The sequence below is a fragment of the Mytilus edulis genome, chromosome 9 (assembly GCF_963676685.1).
Source record: "Mytilus edulis chromosome 9, xbMytEdul2.2, whole genome shotgun sequence".
NCBI classification, from domain to species: Eukaryota; Metazoa; Mollusca; class Bivalvia; order Mytilida; family Mytilidae; genus Mytilus; species Mytilus edulis.
Window position 1 is genome coordinate 21,985,897 of NC_092352.1, and position 6,247 is coordinate 21,992,143.

Consider the following 6,247-nt stretch of genomic DNA (forward strand, 5'->3'; position numbering starts at 1 on the left):
ATACCACATCTTCTTATATCTATGCTCAGTCCAGTTACAAATCTGATTACAAATAAAGGCGACAACAGTTTACTTATGTTGATATCTCGCAACTTGATAAGGAAGGCACATTAATATAACAAACAAAAACTGATAATTAAAGACAGTACACAAATAAAAAGATAGGTCAAAATGTGTTCAAATGTTCAGGTAGTTAGTTGTAGATTATGTAGATGCATCAGTTGTTAAATGAATACTTGCAATATCGAAACAAACAAATAAAAAACACTAAATCCGAATTAGATCCATAAAATCTTTTAATATAAAGTTCCAATCGGCAGTAATAGCGGCAAGTATTTACCATAATCAAATAATAAAAACAAAGAGAAATCTAACAGCCAGGGAACATTTTTTCTGTTTTGGACATCTGTTAAATGATACTTTTTGACATTTATTGGGCCTTTTTGGGTCCCAATCAAAGTTTTGTACATAACATGAATGTTTCATAAGCAAAAAAACAACGCCTTCCTGTGACCTTTGAGGAAAAATCAAAGCTCACTAGTTTATATGTTTTTACGTTTTTTTTTTATCCTTACCGGTAATCATCTTTTCCTGTTTCCCTTTCTATTTTCTTTATAGCATGTGTGTATAGAAGTAAAGTGCGAACAATTAGTTTAGGCTGCAATATTAAGTGTCATACTAGGTGTATTTGGTTTGGTAAAGAAAATATCATGACTTGCCGAGAAGTTAAGCTGGTTGTCTTCGTGGTATTATTGGCAAATCTAAACGAAATTGGATTTTCCGCTTCTTTGAGTGAATTTGCCAATATAATCGATGTCGAATTTGAAATTCCAAATACCCATTCTCAAGCTAGAACCAGTAATGAAGATGACTTCAAACGCGTTATGTTGCAGACACTGAAGATGGTTTAAAAAAGGGACTAGGCAAATTAGGACTCGATGGTAAAATAATTTTGATAATATTTCTAAGCATTTCTATATATGACTCAATAGTACCTTACAATTTTTATGTTTAATTTATAAATAATTAAGTATTCGGAATATTCTAGTAAAGTTGATCTGAATAAAATACCTGGTTGACATTAAAAAAAAAGCAGGAGACATTATTTTTAAATATATGAGATTTTTTTCTGTAATTTTAACTTATAAAAGACATGGCTCAATATTTGTAAAAATTAAAGTAATTAAAAAATTAAGTGAAATTTATCATTCTTTCTACTGAAAAGCCATAATAATTTTGTACTCATTAATATTTATTTAATACTGTTATGCGATACTGTGTTTTTTTGTGTTTGAATATTTTGGTTTATTATTGAACTGTTTAATCGGTTTATAATCGTTCGAGCTGAGATGTTTAATGAATAAGACGTGTACACTTAGTATTGGTCAGAGCGTAATTGGCAATATTAGATATGGTTAAAACACAACTGATAGGACAAAGTAAATTTGAATAATTAATGATGTTATACTGTAATAACCAAATATATCATGCTTACATGGGGTATTTTCCAAAAATACCGGTTAAATGGTAAACAAATTTTCGGACCCATTATGCCATTAGCCGTGATATTGCAGTTTAATCCTATCTTACTTCGTAAAAGAATAGTTAGGCAATTAAGCATATTTCTTATGTTATTTACTAAAGCTCCACTTGAGTTATTCCTTTTCCATGTAGGACCCATTTTCAGAAGCATCACTTGATACTATTCATCAATTCATCAAAATTTTCAATATTTCTATAATGTTGCAAAGTTAAGGAATTCTATAAGCTATTAAATAACATATTTGTTTCTGTTTTTCTATTCCTACCCTGGGCAGTCAAAGAACATAACGACAAATCCGGAGATTTACGAAACATAAGGAGACAGCTAGCAAGCTCAGTTGACATATCGTTCTCTGCGAAACTTGGAACATCGATTGCAGATATAAGTCCTTGGAATACGGTTGTATTTGATAAGGCGATTACTAACAATGGAAACTGTTACAACACCGCAACTGGTATTTTTACCGCTCCAATAGCTGGAACATACTATTTCTCCTCTACAATATTAACGAAAAGGAAATCAACAGTGGAAATGTCACTAAGAGTGAACGAAAAGGATGAAATGTTGATGTACGCTTGCGCTACAAATCTAACATATAATAGTGCAACAAACAGCATCATTGTGAAACTGAATAAAGACGATAAAGGGAAAATCATCAAGTATGGTCACTGGGGAGCACGCCCCTTTTACATTCATCATGCTTGGAGCACATTCACAGGATTCTTGCTATAGTTAATAAAGCATGAACCAAATTCATGTCTGAAAGGTCTTACTAAATAAAATATTCAATATTATTGTGACTTATCCTCTTTGTTATTTTACTTTATTATATACTTAGTAGTAAATACAGATAAATTGTATGTGTAATACAATCATTGGCAAGCATGCTGTACCAGCCACCTGTGATGATATCGATATTAGCACGGTTACAAAAGCTTTATCACACCTTTAATCTGTATGACGTCACGTCATCGATTGCAGTCACTGTTGCAAAGGTTTTCAAATCCCTAATCTGTATGACGTCATGTCAAACCTATAATCTGTATGAAGTCATTTGAAACCTCCTTATCTGTATGACGTCATGTCACATAAAAACATCTACTTGAGGTATATGTATATAATAAAGTGTATATGATATGGCTTTTTCAATATCACACACCGTATCAACCCTCAACCAATATAATCCCTCGAGCAGAGCTCTTGGGATTATATTGGTGACTCGGGTTGATACGGATGCGATATTGAAAAAGCCATATGATATTCTACTTTTTTGGTTGATAATTCGACATTACTATCGAACAAAATTAATTGTGAATAATTAAAATAAAACGTCCACAAACGTAAAATACAGCACCAAAGCTTCTAAAATATTATCTTAAGAAAGGATAGTTTTGACATACTCATAGTATCTTCATATATGTAAAACTAGTTTATGAAAGTATCACGCTCATTAAAACAATATAGAAGTCACAGCCAAAAAATGTTTATCAATTCAAATGTGTGCTCAATTATAGTGAGTCTACATGAAGAACAGAAATTAAAAAAAAATTGGTAAAAGAAAATTTACAATGAATATTTACATTAGTGATGAATAAATATTATCTCTTTGCACGTGTAACTTCAGGTGGAGATATAATATAAACTATACAAAAAAAAAATTGAATTTATAAAACAAATTCTAGCTTGCGAAAATACATTCATTCTCATGTGAAGTAATTCTAGTAAATGTCGTAGATAGTTTAATGATACAGTTGTATAATATTGAAATGTTATATATATGATACATTTTTCCTGTAACTACCCGCATCTGAATACAACTGACTTCAACTTCGTCGTAACCGCTAGGGAGACTTAAGGTGTAAATTAAAAATAAATTTTTATCATGATAATGGTAATATCTTTTAATTAGAAAATATTATTATTATAAAAAGATGTGAAAAATTCAATGACAATATTTCGAATATTTCGAATATCAAAGTTAACATAGAGGTAAAAAAAATGTATCATTCAATCAGTACACTCGCGAAAAGTTCTTAACCAGCTCACCAGACCTGAAATTAGTACTGTTGTGTTTAAATGAAATAATATTGCTATGCTGATATTTATCAATTTGACTTTTTACAAAGCTTTCAATTGTTCAAAATACTAAGAACTTCTACACCAGGAAATAAATGACAAAAACCTTTCGGTATTTTGAACCCTAAATGAACTTTAATTTTGTAATTTTTTATGACATCTTAACGATTTTATTCCAGCGTCATTAGATACTCTTTTGTAGACGAAATGCGCTTCATTGTACTCCAGATATGAGACATAACAAAGTTACAAGTACATGCAAAACAATAATAGAAAACTCCATATGAAAGACAGATTACTCAGATTACGCAGTTACACAAAGAAGCCAATCATGTCAATATTTATATAATATATGACTGTATGTACTTCGGAGTAGATTTCAGACAGCATAGTCATTAAAAGTACATGGTGAATATTTTACATTGCCAAACATATATCATACAAAATGTTTATGCAGCAAGTACAGCAAAACCCACACACTTGTTCAACCTTCCTCTTACTTAAATATATTTCAATAACCCTTAACCTTGTCCTGAACGTTTTTATGGTATCTTTTATAGCGTTTGGATTGTTGTCCCTTCCTACCTACCAATATAGTCGCCATGGTTTAGATTATTCTCATTGTAATATGAAAGCTTACTTTTCCTTTGACCAAAGTGTGTGTTTAATACTGAAATTCAAAACGATGTCGTTATCAGAACGTCGGTATCTTAATCAAATAGCAATTGTCCCCTTGAACAAGACAACGACAATTACAAAATTGAAAGAAGATTTGATCTTGGCTTTCAAATCCATTTCAGAAGTTGTCATTGTAGCGTCTAAAAAAGACTAATCAGTGGTGTTCGAATTAAAACAATTGAAATGCCTACTCGAATACGAAGACGAAAAACATTTAAACAATATTCCAAACATATATAGATATTTTACAGGTTTAAAATTGATTTTTTTTTTTATTGTTTGTAAGAAATTCAAATAACCTTTAATTTGTAAAAAAATAATGTGGAATGTGAATAATATATTCCAAATTCCACATTCATAAAGAACAAGATACACAAACAAACCGGATATATTTTACCTATTACAACAACAGTAAAAGGAAAGAACATCAACAGAAGTACATGGAATGAGTGAAAACGCAACGTGGTTAACCTTTCTCCACGGAAGCATTTGAGCGCCACACATTTTTTTCTGTCTATCTTTGCGTTATAGCGCAAACCTTTTGATATCGATTATACATTAGGTTTCGTATATATGTCATTAAATTCTGGTTATGATTTAATTAAAAGAAGACCCATAAATACAAGGCCAAATCATTACTTATAAATATGCATAGGATTTAGGAATATAATACTTGAAGTGTAATTTAAGATAAATTAAGAATGGTTTTTGTATCAGAAATTAATATTAAGTAAGAAAATAGATATGGTATAGGCTGAAAGGCCAAAAATTCGGAAATTTTGATAAAGTAGATTAGAGCAAAAATAACTTTTTTAATGCCCCATTTATGGACATTATGTTTTCTGGTCTGTGCGTCCGTCAGTTCGTTCGGTCGGTCTGTCGTCCATTCGTCCGTCCGTTCGGTCGTTCGTCCGTCTCTCCCGCTGCAGGTTAAATTTTTGGTCAATGTAGTTATTAATGAACTTGAAACTTAGTAAACATGTTCCTTATGATATGATCTTTTCTAATTTTGATACCAAATTATTAAACAATTTCACCGTCCGATGAACATAGAAAATGATAGCGAGATTGGGGCATTCGTGTACTTTGGATACATTTTTATTTTTTCAATTTTGATGTAAGAAATCGCTTTAAAATCTGAATATGATAGATTCTTTGATAAAAAGTCATGCAAATTGAATGGAGAGAACATAACTATAATAATAAAACATTAGCATTTTATATATTAATTGCAAAAGTTAGCTTGTTTGGATCCAACCAAACTTACACTATGCTAAAACAGATCTTACTTTGGAAGTATATTTATAGCTATAAAGCAGGGTTATTTTTTTATTTTCTTCGGTATAACTTCAATTTACTTACTTTTCTTTGTTATATTAATATATACATGTCTATCCTGCTCATTATTAGTCAATGAAATGTTCCAAATATTCAATAAAATTCAGAATGGAAATGAGGATTATGTCAAAGAGACAACAAACCGACCAAATAGTAGATAACATAAGAAGGCCACCAACTGGTCTTCAATGCAGCGAGAAAATTCCGCACCCAGAGGTGGACCTCAGCTGGCCCCTAAATAAAAATGTATACTAGTTCAGAGTAAATGGACATCATATTTAACTTCAAAACAAATAAATGAAATAAGGTTGGTACCTATTAATAAAATTGAGAACAGAAATGGGGAATGTGTCAAAGCGACAACAACCCGATCATAGAGAATAATCCTATTAAAATGTTTAAACCCGTTACAATTGTTTGCACCTGTCCTACGTTAGGAATCTGATGTTCAGTAGTTGTCGTTTGTTGATGTGGTTTATGAGTGTTTCTCGTTCCACATTTTTTATATAGATAAGACCGTTGGATTTCCCGTTTGAATGGTTTAACACTAATCATTTCTTGAGGCCTTGTATAGCTTGCTGTACGGTTTTATCCAAGGCTCTGTGTTGAAGA

General features: G+C 31.1%; 1 pseudogene; it reads left to right on the forward strand.

The window, feature by feature from the left end:
* The first annotated feature begins 629 nt into the window (after window positions 1-629).
* LOC139487799 (heavy metal-binding protein HIP-like) lies at window positions 630-2,335 on the forward strand (annotated as a pseudogene).
* Window positions 2,336-6,247: the final 3,912 nt, after the last annotated feature.